At 45.5% G+C, this 16979-nt stretch overlaps 1 protein-coding gene across 1 annotated transcript in view; it reads left to right on the top strand.

Annotated features, from left to right (window-relative positions):
- The window catches only part of LGR5 (leucine rich repeat containing G protein-coupled receptor 5), a 314155-nt gene that overhangs the window by 94235 nt on the left and 202941 nt on the right, over positions 1-16979 (top strand). The window lies entirely within an intron of this gene.

The following is a 16979-nucleotide window of genomic DNA, read 5'->3' as shown; positions in this document are numbered from 1 at the left end:
CGACTTGAGGGTCCAACATGTCGCTGTAGTGTATTGGGCTCTTTAGAATCAAATATAATTAAAGTGAGTTGTGGGTGTGAGGAAAAAAGTGGATAGTAAGGCAGTATTCCTTTAGCTGAGGGGTTTACACCACAACTAATTACCATCAAAAATCCCTAGTGAGAAGAAAGGTTATTTAATGAAATAGTTGAAAAATTGGGATTCATTCCTGGAAACCCACTGTTTCTGCGTAAACTGCTGAATCTGTGTTTTCTTTTCCCACATGCAGTATTTTCCTCACAGCTTGTTCAGTCCGACTATGGGGACTGGTGCAGGGGACTGCCAATCCCGGCGGCCCTTTGATTTTGTAATGCCACGCAGCGTTGAGCATCCTCAGGATGCTCAGATACTGCTCGGCTCCCTCTGCGCAGCATGACGCAAAGCCAGGTGTCACCCGCACAAAGTGAAGCCGCCCTCCTTCCCGCCGGTGTTGGATGGTAAATTATGGGAGCGTAGCGGGGAGGGAGGCGGGGGGCGGCCACACGGGAAATAATCCAATCCCGGGTATCCCCGGATTGACCATTGTTCAATCCCGAAATCCAGGATTGAAAAAATGGCCCGGGATGGGCCTCTCTAACTGCTGGACTCGCTCACGGGGTAAACCCTGCTAATTGAATAGGTTCCAGCATAACAATACTACTCTTACTCACTTTTGGTCACATAGTGTAAGATTGTGTGTGTGCCTGGGTTACACCTGGAGAGAACAGTAGTATATGCGCCTGGGTTATACCGGGAGAGAACAGTAGTATATGCGTCTGGGTTACTCCGGGAGAGAACAGTCGTATACTGCCTGGGTTACACTGGGAGAGAACAGTCGTATACTGCCTGGGTTACACCGGGAGAGAACAGTAGTATACACGCCTGGGTTACACCGGGAGAGTACAGTAGTATATGCGCTTGTTCAGAGGCGCAACTAGGGTAGGGTGAGTGGGGCACGTGCCCTGGGCGCCTTGGCAGGCCCAGGAGAGGGGGGCGCCGCCGGCGGCCAGGGCATCATGCCCCACTCTCCCCCGTCACGCCAAAATGTGAGGGGAGGAGAGCGCAGCGTCTCTCCCTCCCCTCACCACTGCTGCCAGCACTAGCAGCGCTGCTGTGTCCGGTCTCCGGCGGCGTTAGCCAATCAGAGCTTGTGGACCGGCTCCTGATTGGCTGCCGGTCTGCGAGCTCTGATTGGCTAGCGAACCAGCGCCACACAGCCGCCGGAGACCTGGAGCGGTGAGGGGAAGGAGAGGCGCTGCGCTCTCCTCCCCTCACATATCAGAGGCGAGCTGGAGCCACAAGCGGTGAGTGACCGGGAGGGGGGGGGGGGAGCACAGTGGGGCATGTAACTGGCACAGTGGGGCATGTAACTGGCACAGTGGGGCATGTATCTGGCACAGTGGGGCATGTATCTGGCACTGTGCGTCAATGTATCTGGCACTGTGGGGCAATGTATCTGGCACTGTGAGGCAATGTAACTAGCACTGTGGGGCATGTATCCGGCACTGTGGGGCAGTGTAACTGGCACTGTGGGGCAGTGTAACTGGCACTGTGGGGCATTGTAACTGGCACTGTGGGGCATTGTAACTGGCACTGTGGGGCATGTATCTGGCACTGTGGGATATGTATCTGGCACTGTGGGATATGTATCCGGCACTGTGAGGCATTGTATCCGGCACTGTGGGGCATTGTTACTGGCACTGTGGGGCATGTATCTGGCACTGTGGGGCATGTATCTGGCACTGTGGGGCATGTATCTGGCACTGTGGGGCATTGTATCTGGCACTGTGGGCCATTTTCAGTGGCCACACCCCTTATGATGCGTGGCCACACCCCTTCTGGTGTGTGGCCACGCCCATTTTTTTGCCGCGCGCGCCTTTTCCGCGCGCACATGCTTCTTTTGGTGTGTTTTTTTGGGGGGCAGGCGCCATTTTCCATCTTCCCCTGGGCTCCGAAAACCCTAGTTACGCCTCTGCGCCTGGGTTACACCAGGAGAGAACAGTAGTATATGCGCCTGGATTACACCGGGAGAGAAGAGTAGATACAAATAATGACCCCAGTAGAGTGCCAGATATGCATAATGACCCCAGTAGTGCCAGATACACAGATGCCCCCAGTAGTACCAGATACACAGATGCCCCCAGTAGTGCCAGATACACAGATGCCCCCAGTAGTGCCAGATACACATATGCTCCCAGCAGTGCCAGATACACATATGCTCCCAGCAGTGCCAGATACACAGATGCCCCCAGCAGTGCCAGATACACAGATGCCCCAGCAGTGTCAGATACATAGATGCCCCCAGTAGTGTAGTGCCAGATACACAGATGCCCCCAGTAGTGCCAGATACACAGATGCCCCCAGTACTGCCAGATACACAGATGCCCCCAGTATTGCAGTGCCAGATACACAAATGCCTCCAGCAGTGCCAGATGCACAGATGCCCCCAGCAGTGCCAGATACTCAGATGCCCCCAGCAGTATCAGATACATAGATGCCCCTCAGTAGTGCAGTGCCAGATACACAGATGCCCTCAGTAATGCCAGATACACAGATGCCCTCAGTAGTGCCAGATACACGGATACCCCGAGCAGTGCCAGATACATGGATGCCCCGAGCAGTGCCAGATACATGGATGCCCCGAGCAGTGCCAGATACATGGATTTCCCCATCAGTGCCAGATACACAGATGCCCCCCAGTGCCAGATACACAGATAATGCCCCACAGTGCTGCTTACCCCACCGCCGCTCCTGTGTCTGAGGCCTCTGACTCCCTGCTCCCATGGCTGGGGAGGAGAGAGCAGTGTGCAGCGACCTCTCCTTCTGACTCTTGTAAGCCCCGCCCTCACACAAAAGAGGGTGTGGCTAATACTCGGCAGGGCCTACCGGTGAGTTCACCGGCTCCCCGGTGGCCCAGCTTGAGCCTGTTTCCGTAATTTATGGGCATCAAGCTTTTAGCCATGTTTCTCTGTCTCTATGGAACTCAAGACTTTCCTATTTACTCAGCATTTCCGTAATGTCCCTTAAGTATCTCCATGCTCTCTGTATTTTATGAAAAGCTTTTCTGTACTTCATGGTTTCCATACTGTTATATGTTAATTCTATCTGTTAAGCGCCTTGAGTCCTATTGGAGAAAGAGTGCTATATAAATAAAATTATTATTTATAATAATTATTATTGTCGTATGTGGTTTTTTATTTGCATGTTTTATTTATTTTTGTTGTATCAAAAAATGTAATGTGGATGTTTTTGTTTGACAAATGTCCTATAGTCATACTTGTGCTACTATGAAGTGAGAACACTTTGTCCTAGAAGAACTTGCACTTGCACTGGCAAAGACCTTACTGAAGGGTGCTGTAGTAGTCATGAGATGCTATCAGCTTCTAACCATCATGGGACAAATATTACATTGCTCTGTCTATTGAATAGATATGTTTGGCTGTGTAGGAATTACCTTGGAGAAGTACATTTACTACAAAGCAAGTGATGACTGATCAGTCCCAGGAATGGGACTGATAAAGGGACACATTAGGAAGCCTATATTTTGTGGATGAGACAAAGCAATGACTTGTGTAAACTTTATCTGAGCTTTCATGTGTGCAGTATAAGATTAAATTGCCTGAAGGGTTTGTGTAAATTGAGGATCTGGCTTATGCTCTTTTCAATCTAAAGATAGATGATATTAGGAAATGAAGTTAAAGTATGTATGTGCCAGATCTGCCCATGCTGAACATTTTGATCTATTACCCTTGGCTGTTTATAGTATACAAAAACCTTCAATTAACCTGTGCTTAACGGCTGAGCTCTAGAGTAGAACAAAACAAGTTTTCTGTATGTGTATTAGACAGACTTAGTGAAGGAATATATGCTTTAGGGCACTGGTTACAAGAGGTTTTTTTAATCACGGTGCCTTAGAGTATCATGATTTCTTTCTTGGCACTCCTAGGTCAAAAGTTTCTTACTTGAAAAATACTGCAACAATTAACTAAATTGTGTTTTTAGGTCATCTTTAGGTTCAGGTATGTAGTGGTGGACAGGGTTGTGGTTCTATTTGTCCACATATTCTATGATAGGCAAAACCAGATCTTGGAGCTGTCAATCATATGTACCATAACTAATTTGATTTGGTCCTGGACTGACACCCTGTGGCACCCAGTTTGGGAATCACTACTTTAACGTGAATTGCATTGGTCCTGTTACCTCATGCCCAGACATACACCAGGGCATTCATACACAGACATTTCAGTTGAATCTTCCATCATTCTGAAGTCACATGATATGATGAATGTATACAATGTATTTAAACAGTTTAACCAACCATAAGATTGCCTACATATTGGGCTGATTGAATACTTCAAGCTGCTACTCCGGTATGCAGCCCATATGTGGGTCTGAGGAACACTTCTGAAATGAAATGTGCATACACACTCACATTCACACAAAAAAAAAACCAACATGTCTGCCAGCCACTGGTACATATTTGGTATGAGTGGCACAAAATTTTAATATTCTATCTTTTTAGAGGACCTATTCTCACCATAATATATATCCTAGCTGCCAGGAGGAAGACACATTACAAATAATCATGTAAAACTGTTTCATGATAACGTGAATTTTTATCAGGATTTTAAATGTCTCATTGGTTTATATACATAAATTGGCACGAGCGCCCAGGGCTGTAACTAAGGGTGGGTGAGAACTACCACCACCGTGGGTGCAGGATTTCAGAGGCTGCACCATTGCTGACCAGTGACACTTATTTGACCTGCAGAGTGCCCATACAGCACCCTGCAGCCTAGAGAGCTGGACCAGAGCTGCCTGGAGCATCGATGCTCCAAATGCTCCGCTTCATCCTGGTCCCAGTGTCTGTACTTGCTCCTTGTGACAACATGACATCACATATTCGGGGGATGGGGCTGACACAGTTTGAATGATCACCTTGTGAGTGCCTGAAATAAACATCAGTCAACTGTTCAGTAGCTCATGAGCAATATGCTTTCTTATGAAACTCTTAAGGATCTCATCCTATATCATGCTGCCTCATTCAGGATTGATTAGATTCTGCACAAGACAGTCCCAATTTGAGGTGACTGTCCTACTGTTTTGAGCATTAGGACTTTTGTTCAGATTCAGATACCTGTTGTAACAAATGTTCGGTGCCAACAGCAGGTGTGGTAGGATTGATGGGTTTGTTTGGGGGTGTAGGGGGGTGGGAGTGTAGGCTGAGAGTAGTGCAGCACTTGCATGTAGTGGGAACAGGTCCCCTTAATATGTGCGCTATGTCCTGACTACGAAGCACTAAATGTTTGGAGACAATAGTGGAATTATTGTAGGTGTAGGAGGCATGGCCGATGGGCCATGAGGTATGACACAGTCGCTACTAGGTTCCCTCCCTCGCTGAGGCTCTCACTCCTACTGAGACCCCTGTAGTACTTCCCAAGGCCCCCGCCCTGTAAAGAGCAGATTGAAGACTTCTTCTGAGGGTGTATGTGCAGTGGTATGCAAGACATGCATGGTCAGAGTATGCCCTCTCTCTGGCATTTCAGAGTAGAGCAAGGGACCTAGTAGGCTACAGTGACTTGCAATGCCTCCCTACCTAAGTTTGCTATGGGGCCCAGCAAAGCTCTGTTCCGTCCTTGTTGGGAGGTATGCATAAACCATAATGACCTTTACTTTCATGGATGACTCTGTCCTCCTCCTAACTAGTGCAATTACAACCTACAGACATGGTTATCTGTTGACTAACAATATGTTTTTTACAAAAAACTCCACAAAGAACTTCTGTAGAAATATGAAACAGGTGGTAACTGTCATCAGACTAAACAAGGGGGTGTATTTATTTATTTATTTATTTATTTATTGATCATTCTCGTAAATGGACAGATTGTAGGTGCAGCTACTAGGTATAATAACGGGGAACGTTTTCATGCTATATTTACAGTAACTAAATAATATTTTCTTTCCATTTTGTTTCTCATGTGTTCTGCTTTATTTACTTTGTGATCCTTTCTTTCTTCTCCTTAATTGTTTGCCTGCTCCCTCTGCTGGAGTCTTGGCTCAACTGAAAGAAAAAAAAAAGTTTCCTGAAGATTAACCAGTTAGGTGGTGTTTGCTTTGCAAACAGATCATACGTCTGCTGAGCTCTACCAGCTCTTTGATGCAAATAGTCTTTCATGTTCAAAGGAAGTTTTTTTCTGCCTTTTTCTTTATAATGGATTTTACAAAAGGTAACCTGAGCAATCCTCTGCAAAGGCAGACAGTTTTACAAGACGTCTTTGGATATGCCATTGCTATCAAAGTCTAGAAAACATTAAGTATATGCCAAGTGGAAGGAATTCATACTCACTCCAACTAGTGTCTTATGATAGAAAAAGCGCTTAGGTGCACCCACTTGGAATTGGAATAAAACTAATAATGGGACTGTTTTAATTCTCAAGTCAGTTAAAAACTTTTTGTACAATAATTTATTCACAAACATGTTTTATTCTAAACCACTAGCTTATTGTTTACTTTGGGCCAGCACAAATCACCCCCTGTTGTTAATAATTAAGTACATATTACTTAATGGCTCTGCCTATTCCATGGGTGGTTCTGTCCGGTTGCATAGAGATGGTGTGGCTTGCCAAGCCTGGATTTCTGTTTTTAGAATACATTTTATAATTTTTTTTATAGTTATTGATTTATAAAACAGTTCACTGTCCCACATCACAACAATTCAGATAACCACATAGGACTTTGCTTCTGCTGCACATCCTGTGTCAAGTCTTATAATTGAACCTATTCAGCTATTGTTTATTAATCAAAGCGCAATGAATCACAACAGTATTGGAAATTTCAATGCCCAGAGCACAGGGTTAAACAACTTGTAGTAATGGATGTATACAAAATGTGTATTTTTATTGGTTAAGTAGGCTAAGTAGGTACACTTGTTTTTTTTTAATTACGCTAGGACATTTTTTGATCTCCAGTAAAGCAAGATTTTAGAATGAATCCTATACACAGCCTGTTGTCATTAGGAATTTAAGTGACAGATATTTATGAATACTGATTCAAATACAAATTGTTCTGATTCTGTACATTAAGTACTGTTTAGAACATGAAATCAAGTATTTGTTTGCTATGGGCTACACCAACAACCTTTGCATTACATTAGTTCAGGGGTGGACAAACAGTCGATCGCGATCGACTGGTCGATCGCGGACATGCGACCAGTCGATCGCAATCCGCTGCCCATCCACCCAAAGCCGCGCCTCTCCTGCCTGCCGTCCTTCCCCTCAGTCTGGTCTCCGGCAGTGACAGCGGAGTGTATAGCTCAAATCAGGCGCCGGTTCGTTAGCCAATCAGAGCTCGCGAACCGGCACCTGATTTGAGCTATACACACTGCCGTCACCGCCGTAGACCAGACTGAGAGGCAGGACAGCAGGCAGGAGAAGCGCGCGCTGCGCTCTCCACACAACACAGTGAGTACTGTGGGGGCATATCTGGCAATGTGGGTTATATGTGGCACTCTGGGGTCATATGTGGCACTGTGGGGGCATATCTGGCACTGTGGGGGCATATCTGGCACTGCGGGCACATGGCACTGTGTGGGGCATATCTGTAATCTGGCACTGGGGGCATATCTGGCACTGTCGGGGCATATCTGGCACTGCGGGCACATGGCACAGTGGCGGCATATGTAGCAATGTGGGGCATATGTGGCACTGTGGGGTCATATCTGGCACTGTGGGGGCATATCTGGCACTGTGGGGGCATATCTGGCACTGCGGGCACATGGCACAGTGGCGGCATATGTGGCAATGTGGGGCATATGTGGCACTGTGGGGTCATATCTGGCACTGTGGGGGCATATCTGGCACTGTGGGGGCATATCTGGCACTGGGGGCATATCTGGAACTGCGGCCACATGGCACTGTGGGGGCATATCTGTAATCTGGCACTGTGGGGGCATATCTGGCACTGTGGGGGCATATCTGGCACTGGGGGCATATCTGGAACTGCGGCCACATGGCACTGTGGGGGTATATCTGTAATCTGGCACTGTGGGGGCATATCTGGCACTATGGGGGCATATCTGGCACTGCGGGCACATGGCACTGTGGGGGCATATCTAGAAGTGTGGGCACATGGCACTGTGGGGGCATATCTGTATCTGGCACTGTGGGGGCATATGTGGGGTCATATCTGGCACTGTGGGGGCATATCTGGCACTGTGGGCACATGGCACTGTGGGGGGCATATGTGTATCTGGCACTGTGGGGGCATATGTGTTTGAGGTTTTTACCTGTGGGGGCCAATGTGTTATTTCGTGCGAGACAGTCATTACACTCTGTGCAGCAAGGCTACGTCCCTTTTTGTTATACCACACCCACTTTTTGTTATACCACGCCCCTTTTTTTGCACACGCGCCTGCGGCGGGCGCTATTATTCCTCCTAGGTAGATCACAAAAGCTTTTTAGCTTTCAAAGTAGATTGCCGACTCCAAAATTCTGGCCACCCCTGCATTAGTTGGTTCTACAAATCTTGTACTCTCTGTACCTTTAAAAAAATTGAGCCATTTCTGTATACATTTAGCAGTTGTGACTATATACATTTAGCAGGTGAGACAAGCTCTTGTAGCCATCTGTAAGTGTTGCGCTTTAAATTACAATATAAACTGTTATTTGTAGCGGACCTTTGGCTGATCTCACATTTGATTGCACAACACTGTCAATTGATGTTAATGAATGACTGCATGGTACAACAATGACAACCAATGAATAATTCTATGAAGAATCTATGAAGAATGTCAGTCTTATTGATTTTAGAATGTTTTGTGCATTAGGTGATCTTCATGCATTGCCGTCAAAAAGACCTTATTTACACAGTGCAAAACTGGTGAAGTCTCAGCACATAATCATGGCCCAGAGGGCAAGCATTACATATAGGGAATAGGCTGAAACGCAGAAATATTGCTGAAATAAGATGGATGTGTAGAGGGTTTATTTTGCTTAATAAAACTTGTATTTTGCACCACCTCTGAGTCTGTGCAGATCATATTTGGCCTTACGTTATCATATAATGGAGAAGCTCAATTCTAGAAGCACTTTGCGTAGTATGAAATAAAATTAATCAAATTCTCATGCACTACGGGATACGGTCATTAGGTCGACAGTCATTAGGTCGACCACTATTGGTCGACGAGCATTAGGTTGACATGGTCACTAGGTCGACATGGAAAAAGGTTGACATGCGTTTTTCAAATTTTTTTCATTTCTTTAACTTTTTCTTACTTTACGATCCACGTGGACTACGATTGGGACTAGTAACCTGTGCCGAGCACAGCGGAGCGAGGCAACTTACCCGAAGTTCGCTCGCCATGCGAGGGGACAGAGTGCACTAATTGGGGTTCCCCGTCACTTTACGAAGAAAACGACACAAAAAAGTAAAAAAAACCTCATGTCAACCTTTTCCCATGTCGACCTAATGACCATGTCAACCAATAGTGGTCGACCTAATGACTGTCGACCTAAGTGTGGTTGATCTAGCGACCCATACCCTGCACCACGTATATAAAAAGACAGAAATGACGTCTCCTTGCCCTCTTGATTGCATGGTTTAGCCTCTGTTTTTAATGAAAGCAATGTATTAGGAGAAATACAGAAGGGTTCACTACGGCTGGCCGGCGGTCGGGCTCCCGGCGACCAGCATACCGGCCCCGGGAGGCCGACCGCCGGCTTACCGACAGTGTGGCGAGCGCAAATGAGCCCCTTGCGGGCTCGCTGCGCTCGCCACGCTACGGGCACGGTGGCGCGCTACGCGCGCCACACTATTTTATTCTCCCTCTATGGGGGTCGTGGACCCCCACGAGGGAAAATAAGTGTCGGTATGCCGGCTGTCGGTATGCCGGCTGTCGGTATGCCGGCTGTCGGGCTCCCGGCGCCGGTATACTGAGCCGGCATACAGAAGACCACCCATACAGAAGGGGTTCATTCGATAAAAGGGGCGTCTATAGAGTGGTAGGAAAATGTACTTTCCTGTACAATGCACCTCCTGACAGCAGAAAGTACGCACCCACTGTAATGTATGCTTGGTATTGTATGCAAGGTGTATTGGTGCAAATCTAGTGCGTTTTACACAATGCATCCTGTGTGCCCAAATAGTTTGCAGAACGTTATATAAGTGTACTTTATCTGTTTCTAACCATAGACAAACACAAAAACAGTTCTATTTCTTTATTTACATTCAGTTAAGGCAGAATATTTTTTTATTTTATTAGAAAGTCTTGATTCATATTGTTTGCTAAGGGAATTAATTGATGAAAAAGTTCCGTTCTTGATGTTTATTTGTAATTCAGCATCTCCTTTTAAACCACTTTCTGTAATTATCTTAATCTGGACTATTGCTTAAAGGGGAGTAGTGACTATGGGGCTGATTCATAGCTGCACGCAAATCTATTTTGTGGATGGAGTTTAGGAATTTTCACACTGAGCATGCGCGGCAGCCAAGCATAAGCAACTACTGTCTATTCAGCTTTGCACGCATCTCAGCTGCATCTGGGAATCAGGGCCGGTTCGAGCCCTTTTTGCGCCCGTTGAAATGCTGAGCGGTGCGCGATGACGTCATCACGCACCGCCCAGCAAAGGTCCTCTCCACGAAGGGAAACTAGACGCGTAGCGTTTAGTTCCCTTCTTGGAGAGGACCTTTGCTGTGCGGTGCGCGATGACGTCATCGCGCACCGCACAGTAAAGGTCCTCTCCACGAAGGGAAACTAGACACTACGCGTCTAGTTCCCTGACGCCCTTCACAGCGGGACGCAGCGGCAGCGGGACACAGCGGGGGGCACAGCACTGCAGTAGCGGATCTTGCCATGGTGCGGCGCCCTCCGGATGGTGCCGGTGCCCCGGGCAAAAGTCCTGCTTGCCTGTGGCAAGATCCGCTACTGCTGGGAATTGCAGGCTACGCAATGGACTATGGCCCTCATTCCGAGTTGATCGCACGTAGCAACTTTTTGCTGCTTGTGCGATCAACTTAACGCCGCCTATGGGGGAGTGTATTTTAGCATAGCAGGGCTGCGATCGCTTGTGCAACCCTGCTATGCTAAAAAAGTTTCCTGCAAAACAAGACCAGGGTCATACTTACTTACCCTGTGCGACGGATCCAGCAACGAAGGTCTCGGAATTGACGTCAGACATCCGCCCTCCAAATGCCTGGACACGCCTGCGTTCACCTCACCACGCCTGGGAAGCGGTCAAGTGACGTCCTGGAACGCCTCCGCCTGTCAGTCTTATTGCGATCGCCGCTGCGATCACTTTTTCCGCCGCAGGCGTTGCTTCCCAGCGACAACCGTCGCCGGGCAACGACGCGTGTGCGCAGTGCGTCCACCGCGCACGCGCAGTTCCAACCTGTTTGCACCACTGCAAAAAACTGCAGCGTGCGAACGGGTCGGAATGACCCCCTATGGGCCTAATTCAGAGCTCAAAATCTGACTTGCAAGGGGACGCCAAGCACAGGGCTAGTCCGCCTCGCATACCAGGTCCTACCCCCCACCCCCACAGAGGTGTGAAAGCATCGCACATCAGCAATGCTTTCGCATCTGGCGAGTAGCTCCCTGCCTATGCAGCCTAGCCATGTTTTTGGTCGCAGCGGTTGCATGTGACGTCACGCAGCCGCCGCGGCCCACCCCGCAAACGGTCCGGACATGCCGGCATTGTCAGGACCGCGCCCCCCACGCCACTGACATGCCCCGCCAAGCCCTACGACTGCCTCTGCCTGTCAATCAGGCAGAGTCGATCGCACTAGTGAGATGCCTTCGTATCTCACGTGTGTGCACGCGCAGTACGGCTGCTGCATGTACACACACAGCACAGGGCTGCAGACTGCGAATGCTGCCACTGCAGCTTTCCAGTCTGAATTGGGTCCTATATGCAATGGAAACAAGAACATTATTATGCTCCCCCTTTATCAATGTGCTGGAACTCTGCATTATGTAAGTAAAAGTCATCTCTTTCTAATACTTGCTGAAATATTTGATTCGTACATAACATTCAAAACAGTAAAGTTTCGGTCAAAGACAAGTATGTATTACTAGAATGCATGAGCTCTGTGGTATTCCGAATACACGTTCCCCAGAGTCTGGAGCACCATGACAGAGATCTACCAATACACATCTGATGACATACCGAGTCTTTATTTATTATTATTTATTTATTACCAGTAATTTATATAGCGCACACATATTCTTTATAGAGAATACTTGTCCATTCACATCAGTCCCTGCCCCTGTGGAGCTTACAATCTATATTTCCTACCACATGTACATGCACACACATTCACACTAGGGTTAATTTTTATTTATTTATTTATTTATTAGCAGTTTCTTATATAGCGCAGCATATTCTGTTGCGCTTTACAATTAGAACAACAGTAATAGAACAAAACTGGGCAAAGACAGACAGACATAGAGGTAGGAAGGCCCTGCTCGCAAGCTTACAATCTATAGGGAAATAGGCATAGATACACCAGGATAGATGCTACCTGTCACATAATGGTTCCCCAGGTTGCTAGGTTCTTAATGGGTTGTATATGATATGATCACCCAGCAATGTTGGAAGACAAAATGTGAGGTTATGTGGACTGTACAGAGGGGATGTAACTGGATAGGGAAGCATTGAAGGTTATGTGTGTGGGTCTGGAATTTGATAAGCTTGTCTGAAGAGATGAGTTTTCAGAGAACGTTTAAAGGTTTGGAGACTAGAGGAGAGTCTTATTGTGCGTGGGAGGGCATTCCACAGAGTGGGTGAAGCCCGGGTAAAGTCCTGTAATTTTGAGTGGGAACAGGTAATACATGTGGATGAGAGATGCAGATCTTGTGCAGAGCGGAGAGGGTTTTTGTTGGGAGCCAATTAACCTACCAGGATATTTTTGGATTGCGGGCAGAAACCAGAGTACCCAGAGGAAACCCACCCAAGTACGGGGAGAATATACAAACTCCACACAGTTAGGGCCATGGTGGGAATTTAACCAACGACCTCAGTGCTGTGAGGCAGTAATGCTAACCATTACACCATCCGTACTGCCTTACCCCACACTACCTCTTGCAATAAATGTAGTACTTATATTGATGGTGGCAAGAGGAACACGGTGATCTGTGTGCAAGTGGCATTGTCCCTGAATAGCATGAGTTCACTTTTCTTACTGCATTGTACAGGACATTCTGCAGAATGGGTTTCTGGATATGTAATAGAAATCATCCTACTGTACATAATATAGAAATATATCAAATTAGCAATGATTTCTTTAAAATGTTTAATTGTGCCGTCAGTGACTAAAGAAGATCTATGCAAAAGAAACCACTGAAAATATACTTTTAAATTAGATACCTTATTTTATTTATTTTTGTAAATGGACAGCAGATGTATTAAACACACTTGCAAATTGAGCACAATACATTTCCTCTCCCAACTGTTCAACGTTCACATAACTTACTAGGAGTCTGTTTCCATGCATTTTCCTGTTTATTATGTAACTGCAAATTGGGAGGGGAGAGTTTGTCTGCTCTGCAGAAAAGAACATGTAAAGGAAGAACTTAACTCCTCTTTTAGTCTTCTATCTTTTCTTCACTGAATTAGAGGGTGTGACTATTATCCCCAGTTATTGTCAAATGAGGGTGTGTGCCTATTATCTCTGATTATTCCCAAATGAATGTTTATGCTGTCTGGAAGTACAGTAGCACAAAGTTCTCACAGAACACAGCATGTTACCTATTGTACTGTAGGATAGTGATAATGCCCTTTGTTTCGCTATTTCTAGGTGTTGCTGCCATATTATATTTTACTAAAGAAGTAGGACACATGATATTAATAGCTGTCCATATCTTGCTTTGTGAGATTACAGTGATAGGATGCTTGCTTTTACTTGGGTATTGACCTAAGTGCAACCTAAGGCAACTTGTATTTAAAGACTTCTACACCTATAGCTTGGAGCACATCGCCCTGAGGTAATATGATCTCACAAGAGGATGTTGTATAGTATATACTGTATGTCAATATATGATCTCACAGGAGGATGCTGTATAGTATATATCTCATACTAGCTGATGTGCCCGGTTTCACCCTGGTAGACGTTCGATATTTACTGTTTCCATTTCCTTCATCCTATCGGAACTCAACTTATATGCTTAGTTTAGTTTATTTTTCTGGGGTACAGGAGCATGGTAGTACAGGTTGAGTATCCCTTATCCAAAATGCTTGGGACCAGAGGTATTTTGGATATCGGATTTTTCCGTATTTTGGAATAATTAGATACCATAAAGAGATATCATGGTGATGGGACCTAAGTCTAAGCACAGAATGCATTTATGTTACATATACACCTTATACACACAGCCTGAAGGTAATTTTAGCCAATATTTTTTATAACTTTGTGCATTAAACAAAGTGTGTTTACATTCACACAATTAATTTATGTTTCATATACACCTTATACACACAGCCTGAAGGTCATTTAATACAATATTATTAATAACTTTGTGTATTAAACAAAGTTTGTGTACATTGAGCCATCAAAAAACAAAGGTTTTACTATCTCACTCTAACTCAAAAAAGTCCGTATTTCGGAATATTTGTATATGGGATACTCAACCTGTAACAAGATTCAATACATTAAGATATTTAAACATTTTTTAAAATGAATGAATTGAATGTGTGGTATAAGATGTATGTAAACCTTTTTTTTCTCTATTTGTAAACCACATTGGTGGTTCTCCGCTCAGGTGCTAGGATCACTAGGCTACTGGGTGAGCTCACCCTGGAGCAGGAAATGTAGAACTGCCTATGTGAAAAGCAGTACTCCCTCAAGTCAATTCCTGCCACCTTCAATTACTGTCCCTGGGACTTTTTGATGTTCATTGTAAAGCAGACCATTAGGGGGAACTGCAGTCTATTGAACTCAAAGGAATGCTCCAATAGCATGAGTGGTATGTGGAATATGAACACCAAAACCCCGCCGAACACAGATGGTAAACACTGTGGCCTTGATGACGTTCCTGTGGAGGGCCTTCACTCACAGCCTGGTGCCATTGCATAGTTTGGGTGGGTTGAGGTTCTGCAGCAATATCACTGGAACTCCCACTTTGAGGAGAAGCTTGTGGGCTGGGAGTCTAGGAAGGTTGAGGGTGTTAAGAAACTCCACAGGGTAGTGGGCCGCGTCATCCATTTGCACCACGAGTCCATAGACCTGTACTCTTTTTCTGCCCCTTTGAGCAACTGAAGTAGAGTGTGACTACTGACAGTAACCTTGTCATTCTTCAGGGTCAGAATTCCAGACTTCTTTTTGATATTAGCAATATCAGGGTATATCCTGGCTGTGAGGTCTGCTAGAGTTGTCCCCACTGAGCCTAGGCCTGCAGGGATGGTTACCCTTCCCTCTGAATCAGGATATTCTCCATCCTCTATTTTGAGTAGGAGTTTCTGAGAATTTCCCAGTGGAGTTTCCACATGAGGGGCCACAGATACAATGCCTTGATGCATGACTTAACTTCATCAGCTCAAGCTCCCCTCAGCACTACTGGCAGAGTCTGCCAGAAGTCTCCTGCCAGCACACCATTGCTGATCATGATGTCTTTGAGGGTTCTTCTCAGTGCCTCAAAACCTCTCTTGTGTGCCATGGTACCCTTTCCCACCAGACACTGAGCTTACAGCTCCAACTCTTTGTAAAGATTGTAAAAATGCACCTAAATGCAAAAAAGTAATGTTCTACTGAACAAACACAGAAGATATGAAGGGCTCTATAATTCACCCCCGAATCCAGATTTGCTCCTTTTGGGGTTGATTAGGAAATAATCCTGAATTAAGTTTTAGGGTATTTATGTGAGAAACCTTTGTAAAACCAAGTCAATATCTAATCAGGTATAAGAGATATTGAGGAATCCATGAAAATAGCCTGTTTATTGGGTGATTATGACATGGAAGGAATATATTCCCTGAATGTCATGTTTCTAGGTCCAGGGGTTTGGGCTGGGCGTTGATAAGTCAGGCAGTCAGTCAGTCAGTCAAGACATTTGTTTTTATATGTTAAGATCTCAAAGGAGGACATTGTGTAGTATATACCCCAATATCTATTCTCACAGGAGGATGTTGTACAATATAGAATATATCTCATATGATCTCACAGGAGGATGTTGTATAGTATGTACCGCAATATATGATCTCACAGGGGGATGTTGTATAGTATATACAGTATGTCATATATGATCTCACATGGAGGATGTTGTATCTTTCTAATCTATAACACATGAGGATGTTGCATAGTACAGATGGAGCCACGTTCATTGGCTACATCGCAGGCAGGGGCGAATGGCGTGGCTAGGCCGATCGTACACAGACGCTACCATTCAAAGTGAATGGGGCACGTGCGCGTCTACGGCGTTCCCGGTGGGGTGCACCTAGTTGCAGACGGAGCCACGATTAGCGTGGCTCCATCTGTATAGTATATATCTCATTATATGATCTCACAGGATGATGTATAGTATATGTCTCATTATATGAGCTCACAGGTGGATGTTGTATAGTATATATCTCATTATATGATTTCACAGGAGGACATTGTATAGTATATATCTAATTACATTATATCAAAGGAGGATGCTATACATTTATTTTATTTATTACCTGTTATTTATATAGTGCACACATATTCCACAGTGCTTTACAGATAATACTTGGCCATTCACATCAGTCCCTGCCCCAGTGGAGCTTACAATCTATATTCCCTATCACATGTACACGCACACACATTCACACTAAGGGAGCCAATTAATATACAAACTCCACACAGTTAGGGCCATGGTGGGAATCAAACCCATGATCTCAGTGCTGTGAGGCAGTCATGCTAACCATCACACCATCCGTTCTGCTCTATATAGTGTATATCTCATTATATGATCTCACAGGAGGATGTTGTATAGTATATGTCTCATTATA

This window comes from Pseudophryne corroboree, chromosome 6 (assembly GCF_028390025.1).
Source record: "Pseudophryne corroboree isolate aPseCor3 chromosome 6, aPseCor3.hap2, whole genome shotgun sequence".
In the NCBI taxonomy this organism is placed as follows: domain Eukaryota; kingdom Metazoa; phylum Chordata; class Amphibia; order Anura; family Myobatrachidae; genus Pseudophryne; species Pseudophryne corroboree.
This window is presented reverse-complemented; position numbering and strand designations above follow the sequence as displayed.